Genomic DNA, 15,468 nt, shown 5'->3' on the forward strand with positions numbered 1-15,468 from the left:
GTGAGTCTGAGCACTAGCGGGAGTCTGCCCCTCAACATTCACACTCACTCCTCTCCCTTGTCGCTAGAAAAGTGTGAGAGTGGTTTTGCATGGGATCAGGGCAGGAACTGGAGGGTGATGATAACCATTTAGGGTTCAGGCACAGGCAGTTTGAGCTCAGATGCTGGCTTCTGAGGGGAATTCAGAGAAAGGCCAACCACCCAGCCCCTGGAGATCTGGGGGCCTCTAGAATCAGGAACAGTCCGGGACATCCCTGTGAGAGACAGGAGCCCACAGATCCCAGCCAACCCCTGACCAGGCAACCAACCCAGAGTCCCTGGAGTCACTTCCCAGAAAACCTCCCAATTCCCTCGTTATAGGTGTGATGCCTAGTGTTAGAATCTCTGGAATCTAACACATGATGATCTGAGGTGCATCTGATGTAATAATAATATAAATAAAGTGCACAGTGAATGTGATGTGATCCTCCCAAAACCAGCCCCTCTGCCGTGGTGTGGGGAAAAATTGTGTTCCCCAAAACTGCTCCCTAGTGCCAAAAAGATTGGGGACCGCTGCTATGAAACGCAGAATGCTGCAGCTGATGCTCTACCTTCAGCATCCATCAGAATCACTCAGAGAGCTGCTTAAAACACAGACTACTGGGCCCCACTCCCTGCATTTCTGATGCAGCAGATCTGGGGTGCAGCAGGAGAATTTGCATTTGTAACAATTTCCCCGGCCTGTGGCTGGCAGACCGCCGTGAACGCGCCAGATCTCTTCTAACAATTGCCCCGGTACTGCTCTTACTGCTGTTCTGAGAACCACAGTTTGAGAAATATGGATGTAATGAGTAAGAGCTTAGGGCTCAGACAGCCCTTGCTGCTTACAAGTTGAAGGATCTTGGGCAACTTATTTAAGTTTTGGTATGCATCTATGAAATAGAGTTAGAAAATCCACACTTTAGGACTGCGATGAGGATTAACTAGAATGCTCTGGGTAAAGCACTTAACACATAGTAGGAGCTTCCATAGTGGCTCAGTGGTAAAGAGTCTGCCTACCGATGCAAGAGACAACAGATTCGATCCCTGGTCCAGGAAGATCCCACATGCTGAGAGCAACTAATCGTTTGCACTCCAGCTACTGAGCCTGTGCTGTAGAGCCTGAGAACCGCAACTACTGAAGCCCAAGCCCTAGAGCCTGTGCTCAGCAACAAAAGAAGCCACCGCAATGAGAAGCCCATGCACCGCAACTCGAGAGTAGCCTCTACTTGCTGCAACTAGAGAAGAGCCTGAGCAGCAATGAAGAGGCAGCCCAGCCAAAAATAAATAAAATTTTTAAAAAGACCTCTGTAAATGGTCTCTGTTACAATGGGTTTATCATCATCATCATTATTATTAATGACAACTTACCTAGTCTAGCATGGCAGACACCAGAGGCACATCCGTAGATAAGCCAGTAGCACACAATAAATGTCATCTCACAAACTGTCCTCCTACAACTGTCAAAACTTTCTCCAAGTCTCCTACCCACGGATTATCATTAAACTTCATATCTCAAGAGGACTCAGAGGGAAGTGTCTGAATAAAAGGCTTCACCCACAGAACAGAGAGGAAGCAGCAAATTTTAAAATATTTTGAGAAAGTTTGTCTAACAATAGAAAGAGGAAGCTCATTTGGGTATGATGCAATAGCCATAGAAATGAATAAAATTAAACTGGACCAGGAGCAAATTAATTAGAAAATAATTGCAGAAAAGAAAAAGGAACTGTGTCATACTTGCTCCCCTGGGAAATCTGACCAAAAAAAGTAAGGATTTTGAGCTTTTTATGCTCCCATTTCTAGGATAATTTGTATTACTGTCATGTGGAAAAAAAAAACAAAAAACAGTCACTCGTGGAATGACTCCACTGTTGTTCTTTGAGGAATTTTTTCTCTGGGTCACAGCAACAGAAAAAACAGTTGGAAATTCAGGACATTCTTGTGATTTCACCATGGAAAAGTGTCTCTATCCTGTTGGAACTTGGCCCTATTAATGGACAAGCCAAGAGCTCAATGGAATAAAACCTAAATAAAATAAATAGTGGATTTAATATAATGTATATAATAAAATTGACACAATTAGAAGTAAATAGCATTAGAACTGTAATCTTGGCTTCTGTTTTAAAGCTGACAATAAAGAGCTGGTTAAGAGAATAGATAGCAGTTTTGCTATATTAATTTAGTAGTTTCAGTCTTAGATATCTGCGTTAGTGGACTGAGGTCCCGCGTAGGGTCACGAAGCATGGCTTCTCAACCCCACATGGCCTCTGTGTATCTCTGTGAACTGGAACGGTCATTGAATCTTTAGATGCCTGTTCCCTTATCAGCAAGAGAAAAGAGTGAGTAGACCAATCCTTTGTAAAATTTCCACTACTGGGAATTCCCTGATGGTCTAGGGGTTAAGACTCCGTGCTTTCAATGCTGAGGGCCTGGATCCAATCCCTGGTTGGGGAACTGAGATCCCACAAGCCTAGTGGCCAAAAAGAAAAAAAAAATTCCACTATCAAGTATCCTTTTATAGAAACTAGTTTTCAACTAAAGGACTTCACTGTGTACGTGGCTTTGCATACCAGCTTATTTGATTAAATGCCTTTGTGTGCAAGCAGTAAAGTTGCATTAATAATGAGAATAGTAGACTGGAGCATTAACTAATAATCTCTTGAGTATTTACTATGTGCTGAGCACTTAGATAGGGCTTCCCTGATAGCTCAGTTGGTAAAGAATCCGCCTGCAATGCAGGAGACCCCAGTATGATTCCTGGGTCAGGAAGATCTGCTGGAGAAGGGATAGGCTACCTACTCCAATATTCTTGGGCTTCTCTTGTGGCTCAGCTGGTAAAGAATCTGCCTACAATGCAGGAGACCTGGGTCTGATCCCTGGGTTGGGAAGATCCCCTGGAGAAGGAAATGGCTACCCACTCCAGTATTCTGGTCTGGAGAATTCCATGGACTGTATAGAGTTGGACACAACTGAGCGACTTTTACCTTCACTTTCAAGGCAATGGGGGAAGTTCTATAATGATACAAATTGGACCGATGGGGCAATTGAGTCTTGAGAGTTTGGGTAAATCTGGAAAGGGGCCAATACAGGTCTTGCCCAGAATCATGGGGCTTGTAAGTGGACTACTGGGATTGGAAAGTGGAACTTGGATTTCTGCAGTGTGATGGTAGCACCTCTGCTATTTGTTACTCGGTGACACTGCCCCACACAGTGGTGGTTGCCCATTACATGGCTACGAATGGCTTGGGATTAGACAAGGAAATGATCAGGACTTTAGACAGTTCTAGATATTGGGCACCCTCAACTTCACTCCCAGGATCCTACTTTCTGTTGAGCATCTCCTCTGCATTCCCCTCTGTTCTCTCTTAGTTATTTTTGCGAACCTCATCACTTTGATTTACACAGTGCTGCTCCAACCCCTGTGACCTTGAAAATTTAGGCCTCACCGTCATTTACTGATATCTCTCTGTTTCTTTATTTAAATCTAAAGAACATCAGTTTTGGTAAAGATACAGGATACAAAATTAGTATTAAGAAATTTCTGCTGTTTCCATATACTAACAACTGTCAGAAAAAGAAATTAATAAAACAAGCACATATTTAATAGTATCAAAAAGAATAAAACACCTAGGAATAGATCCGTCTAAGGAGGTAAAAGACCTGTTCTTGGAAAACTGTAAGACAGTGATGAAAGAAATTGAAAACAATCCAAACAGAGAAAAGACCTGTCATGCTCATGAATTGGAAGAATTAACAGTGTTAAAATGATCATACTCTCCAAGGCAATCTACAGAGTCAATGTACTTCTATCAAAATGCCAATGACATTTTTTCAGAAAACTAGAACAAATACTCTTAAATTTGTATGGAACCACAGAAGACTCTGAATAGCCAAAACAATTTTGAGAAAGAAGCACATGTTTCTAGCAGGTGTTGCATCCTATGAGTGAAAAGTTTCCCAAACTTCCCAAACAGGCTTCTTCTGTATGGGAGAATGAAGGGAACCTATGACCTCATTCCCCTCCCCCTGCACCCTGCACATAGACTTTTAAGGCAAACTCTACTGTTCCCTCATTTCCCCAAGATTTTTTTGCTTTCACTACATTTTAAATGAGATAGTAACAAAAAATAAGATTATAATTTAAATTATAATTTAATTATATATAATTTAATATTATAATTTAATTATAATATAATTTAAGATTATATTATAATTTAATAATATAATATAAGTAAGATTATAATTAAATTATAATTTGAAATTATAATTTAATTAAATTAATCAAAATTTAATTACTTGCTGATTAAGAGTTATTTCATCAAACACATGACAGTATTTCCCCTCTTTTGTTTTGAATGTGAATTGACATGTCACCAAGTGCCACTCTACGGCTTCAAAACATGGTTCCAAAATAGGTTAGCATTATAAGAAGTCTTTTTTTCTCTTTTCCTTTTTAATATTGGTGCCTCTTCCCTTGTGATCATGTTCTGAAAATAAGTTAAGTGGAAAAGAAATAAAGGCTAATTTAATGTAAGAACCTAATTTCTAATACTGATTTGAGGTCAGAATGTACACTTCTTTTTTAAAAAAAAAAATCAAGGGCAACAGACATAATATCTTTATGATAGCAACTTTTCACCCTACTTCTCAAGCAAACTGAACTTTTTCAAAACCGGGTGAACTCAGACATTTTGGTCTTTCAGAAGGTCGAATGATCATTCAGTTTTGTACAAGTTAAAAATAATTAGTAGGGACTTCTCTGGTGGTCCAGTGGCTAAGATTCTGCACGCCCAATGCTCGGGACCAGGTTCGATCTCTGGTTGGGAAAATAGATCCCACAATGCCACAACTAAGAGTTCACAGGCTGCAACTAAGAGGCCCGGTACAGCCTAGTAAATAAATACTTTTTTAAAAAGAAAAAAAATTAGTAAATCCTTACTGGAATCATTTTTTGAAAAGATCAGATCTGTTACTTGTTGCTATATGGAATTATTTTCATGGAGCCATAATATATGTTGTTCTTTTTCATTCAGATAGAAAACAGTATATCTGGAAATTCAGAATGGCCTTGCTTTTCCTATGAATGGTATTCTTTTGTAAACAATAACCTTTCTCTTTCACAAATCTTTATTTATTTTTGATGATGGGAGTACTATATGCTTGTTGAATTTTTTGTTCTAGAGAACACTTAGCTGTATAGAATTGCTCATTGGCATCAAAGATTGTCAGTTTCATCTAGTAATACTTCTCACAGTACTTAAGGTATTGAGTGAAATTTTGACTGCCTCTAAAATAAATGTACTGCTTCCTCCTCATACCCCTAAGTAGCAGTTATAAATGTAATTTAAAGGGTTTGTTTGAGGGAGAGTTGAATAGAGAAACTACTCACAAGAAGCTATTCCTCTCCTTCACTTGTTATATTATATTCAATATAAGTGTTTCCATGACAAAGGATCATCTTGATAATGTGCATATTTATCAAGGGAGAAATATTCTCTTCTTTAATCAGTTCACCACCCTCAATGGTAGTAAAGTAATTAAAGAAGGCCAGAGGACATGGACAGCATCAAGACAATCTCAGTCACAACTGCTGGGTCTGCAAAATATTACTGGAGAGAAGAACAACGAAAGAAATGGGATGAAAAACCATCTGAGGGCTACAACTTATGGTTAAAAAGCAGCCAGACTTCCTATTTGTTACCCTCAAATTCTGCCTTTGAAAGTCTGAAATCCCTTTGGAAGGAAGGTAATGATAAAGAAAAAAACAGGGACTTCCCTGGTGGTCCAGAAGCTTAGACCCCACACTCCCAATCCAGGGGCCCCAGGTTGATCCCTGGTCTGGGCACTAGATCCCACATGCTGCAACTAAGACCCAGCAAAGCTAAATAAATAAATGCTGCTAAGTGACTTCAGTTGTCTGATTCTTTGAAACCGCATGGGACTGTAGCCCACCAGGCTCCTCTGTCCATGGGATTCTCCAGGCAAGAGTGGGTTGCCATGCCCTCCTTCAGGAGATCTTCCTGACCGAGGGATCGAACCCGCATCTCTTATGTCTCCTGCATTGACAGGCAGGTTCTTTACTACTAGTACCACCTGAAAGTGAAAGTGAAAGTAGCTCAGTCGTGTCTGAGTCAGCAGTCTCATGGACTGTAGTCCATGGGATTCTCCAGGCCAGCATACTGGAGTGGGTAGCCTTTCCCTTCTCCAGGGGATCTTCCCAACCCAGGGATGGAACCCAGGTCTCTCACATTGCAGGTGGATTTTTTACCAGCTGAGCCACAAGGGAAGTCCAAGAATACTGGAATGGGTAGCCTAGCCTTTCCCCAGGGAATCTTGCCAACCCAGGAATTGAACCTCGTTGCAGGCGGATTCTTTACCAACTGAGCTATCAGGGAAGCCCCCAAATAAATAAATAAGTAAATAAATATTAAAAAATAAGAAAAGCAGACAGCAAAACACTTTGTATTCTACTCAGTTTTTCCCTCCCTTCTCAATGCCCAGTGTAGAACTCAGTAGATAGATTATGTGTGTGCTCAGTCGCTGAGTCATGTCCCACTCTTTTGCAACCCCATGGACTGCAGCCCACCAGGCTTCTTTGTCCATGGGATTCTCCAGGCAAGAATACTAGAGTGGGTTGTCATTTCCTCCTCCAGGGGATCTTCCCGACCCAGGGATCGAATCCATGTCTCCTGAATTGGCAAGCCTGTTCTTTACCACTGAGGCACCAGGGAGGCCGGTCCTGGAGTACGTACGCACCCATTAAATATCAGTTTGGTACTAACCGCCAGCTACTTAAGCAGTCAATAAAATGTTCCTGTATAAATTCCTCTATTTGACCCCCCACACCTCCAATCCCACTCCCCTTGGCTGACCCCCCACCTCACTGATCTGTTTCATAAAGGATTAACCTCAAACTCTCCATCTGAGTTGAACTCATGATGCAGATTACCCATATCCTAAAACTACAATTAGAGGAAAATACTACTTTAAATCTGGGAACAAAATTAAGTGGGAACAAAAGGAAGTAGTTTACTCTCTTGAGTCTGGATATGCTGATGCAACACAGGAAATGCAAAAGCTGCAGGTTCTGCTTGATTGGTAACTGAATTAAGTAGGTTTCAGTACTTGCTTTAGTGACCAGGTCTATTGATCATTAAATAACTTTCCCAGGACAAGGGGAAAATGAAGCCCGTAAAAATTCTTAAGTTTTCCACTTCTCTTTTCTTACGCATCATTTGCTTTGCTTTCCTGGTTGACTTGAAAAAACCCTAGGAAGGATATATTGCGATGAATTACTCATAATTTGGACACCTTTGACACCAATTTGCCTAGTTATAGTAACTAACTTGTTTTACGTTTTACTTAAAAAGCTAAATGGAAATTTAAAAATAATTTGTTGCACTTAACTATCACCTTCAAAGGTATGAAATAGTTTTCCAGCGTAACTGTGAAATGATAGCAGAATGGTCATAGAAATAGCTAAAATTTGTCAAGATTTTAGATCATTTTTTGAGTAAATAGACAAGCACAAATATATAAACATGATTTTTTTAAGATTGCATACATATGTATGTTTTGAGAGTAAGTTTCAGAGACCATAAGATGCCACTTTTAAATACTCTAGGGTACATCTCCTAAGGACAAGGGCATTCTCCTCTTTAACCACAATAACATTATCACACCCAAGAAAATTAGTAATTCCACGTGCTCAGTCACTTCAGTCATGTCTGACTCTGCGACTCCAGGCTCCTCTGTCCATGGGATTCTCCAGACAAGAATACTGAAGTGGGCTGTCAGGCCCTCCTCAATAATTTCACAATATTCTTTAGTATACAACCTAGATTCAAATTTTTCCAGTTGCTGAAAAATATCTTCCATAGATTTTTTTGGTTTCTTCCAATTCAGGATCCAGTCACTGGTGACACGTTGTATTTAGTTGTAGTATTTAGTTGTAATATTTGTTTTAGTCTTTTAAAATCCAGATAGTCATCCTGCTATTTTTTTTCCCCATGACATGAAGAGGTTAGACCAATGGCCTTGTGAAATGCCCATATCCTGGGTTAGTTTGACTGTATGGTGAAATATTTTGGGCAAGAATGTTTCATGTGTGATATCATGGGCTTCTTATAGAACCATATCAGGATGTAAATAGTGTTTGCTTGTCCCAGTATTTTTGATAGTAAATTTTATTACTTGGTTAATGTTGGGCGATTGCCATATTTCTTCACTATAAAGGTTCACTTGCATGCATGTGTGCTCAGTCATGTTTGACTCTTTGCAACCCTATAGACTGTAGCCTGCCAGCTCCTCTGTGCATGGGATTCTCCAGGCAAGAATACTGGAGTGGGTTGCCATGCCCTCCTCCAGGGGATCTTCCCCACCCAGGGATTGAACCTGTGTCCCTTGTGTCTCCTGCATTGGCAGGGGAGTTCTTTACCACTAGTGTCTCCTGGGAAGCCCCAAAGGTGCACTTACCCCTTTCTAATTACTGGATAGTGCGGAGGCTGAGTTTTATGGACCATATGAATTTATTTTTCCCCATCAACATTTTACCCAGGAAGTTTGGTATTTATTGATACTGCCTAAATAAATGTTCACTGCAGAAGCTGCAAAATGGTGATTTTCTAATTTTATTATTCCTTCTACATGTATTAGCTGGGTACTTCTATAAGGAAGAGCTTTCTGTTTTTCTTTTGGCAAACAGATTTCCTTTCAGTTCAAACACTAGGATAAGATAATAAGGCCTTTCCTAAGGTTTCTTCAAGTCCCGAGATCTAACTTGGCTACCAGAGTAGTTTAGGATAATAGTCTTACAGATGGGAGGCGGGAGACGGAGGGAAATGTCTGAGTTGATAATAAAGCCTTTGTTCTGCATGTGTCACAGGAAGATAATGGGTAAGAAAGCAATGGTGCTTTTGATTTGCTCACAGGGTTCTTGATAATATTGGCAGCAATAATCAGAGATGGTATAGTTTTCACTTTCATATAGTTTAAAGTGGTAGTAAGTACTTCATTTTTGTGTTCTATAGCTATAATGTTGCCTCCTGGATTTTATATCATTGACAACTTGCCCATATTCCCTCCACATGCAAGGTTACTGACAAACAGTAAATTTATGTATGTATTTATTTGTTTGCCTTGGATCTTAGTGGTGCACACACGATCTTGCTTGCATCACGTAGCATCTTTTGTTGCAGCACACAGACTCAAGTTGTGGTGCACAGGCCTAGTTGCTCCATGGTGTGTGGAATCTTAGATCTTAGTTCCCTGACCAGGGATCAAACCCATGTTCCTTACCCTGCAAGATGGACTCTCAACCTCTGCATCAGCAGGGAAGTCCCCAACAGCCTCTTTTAAACTCCAGAGATAGGACAGCAACTATAGGGCCTCTCCCGGTTCGTCCCTTCTCTTAGCCTCAGAGGATGCCCAGAGCCTCAGCCCAGGAAAAACATTTTGCTTTTCCTATAGCTCCACACTTTCGTGGTGGCTCAGATGGTAAAAGAATCTGCCTGCAATGCAGGAGACCCTGGTTCGATCCCTGGGTCGGGAAGATCCCCTGCAGAAGGGAAGGGCTACCCACTCCAGTATTCTTGCCTGGAGAATTCCATGGACAGAGGAGCCTGGTGGGCTACAGTCTACAGGGTTGCAAAGAATGGATACAACTGAACTACCACCACTTTTTTCCTAGCTCCGTACCAAATTGTTCTCTCTCTTGCTCTTGTCCAAATGCCAACTGTACTTTTTCCATCTCAGATACAGCTGCTGTCTGTTTCTGGGTCATTTCTTCTGGCCATCCTTATGGTTTCAATAGTGAATTAGCCAGTAAATGCTGAGCACCTACTCTGTATGCAAAGCTGAGGTAGATGCTACCCAAATATAGGGATCTGGTCTCTATCTTCAAAGAGTTTATCTGGTTGGAGAGACAATGTCACAGAAAGATGGAGCTAAAAGCCAATCTAGTCTTGCAGGAGTATCTGTGAATGAGTGCGGGGGGTGGTGGAGGTGGTGTTGCTATGAGGAATTCCAAGAACTGGTGCTAAAATTGTGAGCATTTGTGTTGTGCTGGGGCAAATGTCCGTGGGTTTTGAGATTCTCAAAAAGGCTGTGAGTACATCCTTCCGCCACAAAAATAAAGTAAGATGCTTTGATAAAACCCAAATGAACTTTTTGGCCAACAAAATACAATCTTTTACCTGGGAGAAAATGGGGACTAATATTGCCCTAATAATCTGAAGTTTGGTTTGGAGGTGAGTCCTCTTTCATCACAATCAACATTTTCTCCATGCTTGTTGACAACGTTGCCTTGGTACAGCTGGGGTGAGCTTGCAAAGCCACTCATGTCCAATGACCTGTGTGATCTGGTGACGTTGGCAGAACAAGGACCATTGGCTTCACTCTATCAAAATAACTGTGACTGACCACAGTTACATGCAGCTGGGGGCCACACCCATTTTTTTTTTTCCCCTGATCTTTGCTTTCTCCAGCATATCTTGCTCTCTTAATCAGGGTAGCATTTGAGGGTGGGCTTCTACGAAGATTAATTCAGTTGCAGTTTTTAGCTAAATGCCACTGACGAGAATCTGTTTCTATTTGCAGGGTTTCCCTGGGGTAGCTGGTGTGCTAGTTTTGGATGTTCTTCAGATGTCTGCTCAGTCTATCAAAGTATGCTGACTGCAAAGCCCTCCTACATCCCCGCATAGGGCATTTTCAAGGGCAGAGTGATAAATGACAGCTTTCAGGGCTGGTCGTCATCTCAAATTGGATCTTGAGAATCAGATTCTTGGTGCTCTAGACCAGCACTGTCCAGTTGTGTATGATATAAGCCTTATGCATAATTTTGAATATTGTAGTAATATAGTAAAAAAAGTTTAAAAGGAAACAGATGACATTTTTTTATTTCAAATAATGCTCTAGTAAATGTATTAGTTTAAATAGAATTAAATATCTAACATAATTTTTAAAAATTGAAATATAATTTATATATTGTGTAACATTAAGGTATACAATGTGAGGTGACATTAGTTTTAATAGTTACTTTGTTTAACACATATCCAAATATTATTTTACCATGTGATCAATATAAAAATACTGATGAGATATTTTAATTTTTTTTGTATGTGTTTGAAGTTTAGTGTGTATTTTACACCTTCTTCACATCTCAGTTACAAATAGCTACATCTTAAGTGCCCAAATGTCTAGTAGCTACTGTATTAGCACAGATCTAGAAAATTTTTCTAGAAAAAAATACAACTAAGACTAGTTAGCCCCCTTACCTCTCTGGATAGTGGAGGGTGAGTTGGGCAGTGGCCCTTTTATTGTGATATCAATCACCAGTCATACACCATCACAGAGAACTTCTGAGCATCATTGCAAATTTATTACAACTACCTTCTGGTGAACCAGTAGCTTCCAGAACTTGAGGTTAGTTGCATAATGTTGAAAAGGACTATTCATACATACAGGTAGAGGAAAGAGTCTGTGACGCAAATGGACTACAAGGTCTGTGCCCAGAAAATATGTTCATCTAGCTTGCCACATGCCTGCCACACCTCCTGTCAAAACACCTTTTTAGAATGAACATTTTTTTTTTTGGCATATGTAAAAAATACACAAAGGACTAAGGCTTTCTGAGTTAGGGATGGTAGGGAATACAACCATGAATAAAAGATGGTCCCTGCCTTTAATGAAACTTGTCTTCTCGATGGGAAGACAGTGGAGATAACAGTTAAAGGTCAGGTGTCCACAGTATGGTGAGGATGAATATTACCCAACTCCAGTCCTCAGACATGACCAGGTTTTATTAAGAAAACCCACTTTAAAACCCCACTGTTTTTCTGAGTTAGAAGCACAGGAAATAATCACCCTTTAATATCTACCAGTTATGTTAGCATAGAATGATTTGTTGAATTTAAAACATAGAGCCACAAACCATTTAGAAATGGAACAGATTGTTTTCATGAAGGAAAAGAAGGGGACAGATATGTAAGGTGTAGATTCATTTTTTGTGACAGGTTGGGGGAGCTTCTTGCTGATGGGACTGGTAGTTTGAGGCTTGAGGCACAAGGCTGTGGTGTCCAACAAACAGAGGATGATGTTGAAAAAGAGGAGGAGACAAGAGTGAAAGTGATAACCATTCCTGCCTGATTAAATGCTTACATAAGCAGACAAATACAATGTGTATGTTCACATTGGGGAAGCTGTGGATGGCAGTAGTTAAGAACCAAGGATTGGGAGACTTCCTTGGTGGTCCAGTGGTTAAGAATCCCTTGCAAATGCAAGGGACATAGGTTCGATCCCTGGTTGGGAAACTAAGATCCCACATGCCACAACTAAGACCTAAGGCAGCCAAAAAAAAAAAAAGAACCAAGGGTTGGGAGTCAAGACAGGCTACCCCCCTGTGAGACTTTGGGAAAGTTATTTAACCTCTCTATGCCTAAACTTTCTCATAAGTCAAAAAAAAAAAAAATGTTCATTAGTAGGATTTGATGAGAGAATGTACATGAAGAGCTTAGAATAATGCCTGGCACATGGCATGAATCCAACAATTATTATCTAAATTATTATTATCCAATAATTATTATTAGTTTGGGCATTATTATGTCAGTAATAATTATTAGCTATAGTGCTCCCCTAATTTGTTCCTGAAGTCCACAAGCTTATGGACTCTGTATCAAGCAGTCCTGACAGAAGATTGGCAAATTCTAATGATTTTTCTCCCTCTCCGATGGCAAAACTAGGGCAAAGAGATAAAAAATGACTTGCCCAAGGGCTCAGAGGCTGCTCCCAAAATAGGGAGAGAGGCCATTTAAAGTAGTACTGATGGATTTCCCCAAAGACGGACTTAGTACACTTATAGGCTGGAATTGGAATCGAGGCTGCACTACTTAACTGATGGTGTCATCTTGGGAATTTATCTGATTTCTTTGAGCCCTCAGTTGTGCCTCTGTCAAATAGGGACAATAAATAAGCCAGGGGTTGTTAAAACTCATGAAAAGTGCATGTGGGCTGGGCTCAAAAAAGTCAAAGTTCTCAATTATTATTATTGCTGTTGTAGCAGATCCTTTGCGGTGGTAGGCAGTGCCTATCCGGAACACCGTAGAACACTCAACACCATGCCCCAGTGCCTGGTACCCAGTACACTCTTAGGAAATGTTTGGAGAATGAACTCACATCTGAGGCTCGACTTGCCCACCTTCCCAAAGCGGGAGCCCGAGCAGGTAGCCCGGGATGTCCAGGCATCACTTAGCAGTGAGCTGAATCCACTTTGTCCCCGCAAGCCCCTGTAGAACCTGCTGCAGGGCGCCCCGCTTGGACGCGCATCTTCTTGTGAGCGGCTCGCTCCAAAGCCCTTATTTTTTCTGGTTTGCGGTTTATTTACTTAAGCATTTACAGCTCCCGGGAGCAGAGGGGCTTGCTTGTAGCAGGGTCAGGACCGAGGTCGCGATTCGTTTTATTTTCTGCCCCTTAATCTCAGCGCTGGCAAGTCACAACCTGGCTCCTTTATATGTGCACGGAGACGCTTGCGTTTCTTTACCTCCTGCGGGGCAAGGAAAGACACGCGCAGTTTGGGTTCAGGAAAGTGCTCTCAAGCCTCTTGCCTGGGTTCCCACTTGCGTTGCTCCCAGACTTACATTTCTGTGCAAACCCGAAGGGAGCGGAACAGCTTAAATAAAGACAACCTCACGCCTTTAATCCTTGACCGCAAACACTGGAGTTTTTGTGCCCTGGATTTCTGAAATTCTTGGCTGGGGACTCAAAGCGGGGGAAGGGTGGGTAACAGCTTGTAAAAACTTCCCAAAGCAGAAATCCGAGCTCCTCCCCGCCCCCGGCTCCCAATGACACCTGGATTCTAGAGAAATGGGGCAGCCGAAGGAGGAGCGTCCCCAAGGGCTGGGGGCGCCCCCCACGGGTGGTTTTGAGTCGCGGGTTCCTAAGCCAGCGGGTTCTCAGCGCCGAGCCGGGTTTGAAGCCCGGACTGCCTGCAGGACGCCCCTCCCTGTCCCCGTGCGCGTCTATTTAGAGCCCAGCCTGGGAGCCCATGGGATTCTGGGACTTGTAGTTCACCTTCGCAGCCCCAGGCGCTGCCACGACCCCGGACTCGGACTACATTGCCCAGGGAGCTTCCCGGCCTATATAAGCTGCCAGGAGCTGCTTCGAAGTGCAGTAACCATGTGGATGTGCTGCTGAAGCGTTTCCTCTGGCTCGCTGGGGTGGGAGGAGAGAAGGAGGAGGTGGTGGTGGAGGAGGAGGAGGCAGAGGGTGGAGAGAGAGAAATCGCACGCCGAGAGGAGGTGTGGGTGTTCCGCTTCCATCCTAACGGAACGAGCTCCCTCTTCGCGGACATGGGATTACCCAGCGGCTGCTAACCCCCTCTCCTCGCCCGGCTCCGCCAAAGTGGCGTGGCTCCCCGGGCACTAAGGTAGCGGCTGGGGCCGGGCAGAGGGCGCGGGGAGTTGGTACTGTCCCCGGGAGCATAAGTTTTTGCCTCGCTCTCTGGGAGTTCTTGGTGGATTTGCATGCACTTGCATGCATTTTGGGGGTTCTTTTACTGAGGGCATTTTGGGGGTGTTCATTTGAGGTTAAAAAAAATTCTCGATTCCATCGACTGGCTTTGAGGCTACTCATTCTGGGTTGTAAAGGCATCCCCCCAAGTTGGAAACTAGCAGCAGCTGCAGGAAATAGTGTTTTTTGGCGGGGGGCGGGGGCGGGGAGCGGTGGAGAGGGAGGTCGTGGAGATATCCTATGTGAGTAGGCTAAAGGAAACAATCTTTCTTAAAATGTAGCCTTCCGTTGTGCTGCAAGGGAGAGGAATGCATATGTGGGGGCCCCAGTGGGGAGGTTTTAGAAAAAAACGGAAGAAAACACGGGGAGCGGTGAGGGATGAAGTGTGGACGAAGCTCACGCCCGATGGAGATGCGGGCTTCGGATACTTGGCCTCCGCTCCTGGAAGCAAGTGCTTTGGGATCTGCCAAACACTTCTCTTAGTTTCAGCCCCCCGGCGCGTTCGAAGTTTGTGCGTACTTAGTCTCACTTGTCAGTTGTATATTGGAAACAGATGAAATGACCTGTAATCTTCACCTAAGTGAACCCACCAACCTACCTGTCAAATTTTTGGTGGTGGTGGCGGCGGCGGTCCTGCGTGTGTATGTGTGTGTTTTGGGGGGAGGAGGGTTGGTCTCTCCAGGAAGGAGGCTAACTGAAAGTGGAAGTGTAGAATTTGAAAATTTCTATTAGGGACCCACTTCTGTCCAATCGCGCGTTCAGCTTTCTTTCTTTCTCAATTACTTAGGAGCTGACCACCGGGGAGCAGAACTCACACCCCTGGCTGGGCGTGTTTTGGCAACAGAGTGCCTGACCTGGGTCAGGTGAGTGCGGAAGCCTGAAAGCTGTAGTTAATAATGAGTTTTGGTTCTAAGCCTATTTTAAGTTCTCACTAAGAAGTCATGGAGAT

The 15,468-nt window shown here is 42.7% G+C and overlaps 1 protein-coding gene across 7 annotated transcripts in view; it reads left to right on the top strand.

The window, feature by feature from the left end:
* The first annotated feature begins 14,193 nt into the window (after positions 1-14,193).
* Positions 14,194-15,468, top strand: part of ITPR1 (inositol 1,4,5-trisphosphate receptor type 1) — a 346,469-nt gene continuing 345,194 nt past the window's right edge. For all 7 annotated transcript variants that reach the window (XM_043442077.1, XM_043442078.1, XM_043442079.1 and 4 more), the window contains exons 1-2: positions 14,194-14,436; positions 15,307-15,382. The gene's annotated coding sequence lies outside the window, so the exon portion shown is untranslated. The remainder of the gene's footprint in view (positions 14,437-15,306; positions 15,383-15,468) is intronic.

Source organism: Cervus canadensis, chromosome 22, assembly GCF_019320065.1.
Source record: "Cervus canadensis isolate Bull #8, Minnesota chromosome 22, ASM1932006v1, whole genome shotgun sequence".
In the NCBI taxonomy this organism is placed as follows: Eukaryota; Metazoa; Chordata; class Mammalia; order Artiodactyla; family Cervidae; genus Cervus; species Cervus canadensis.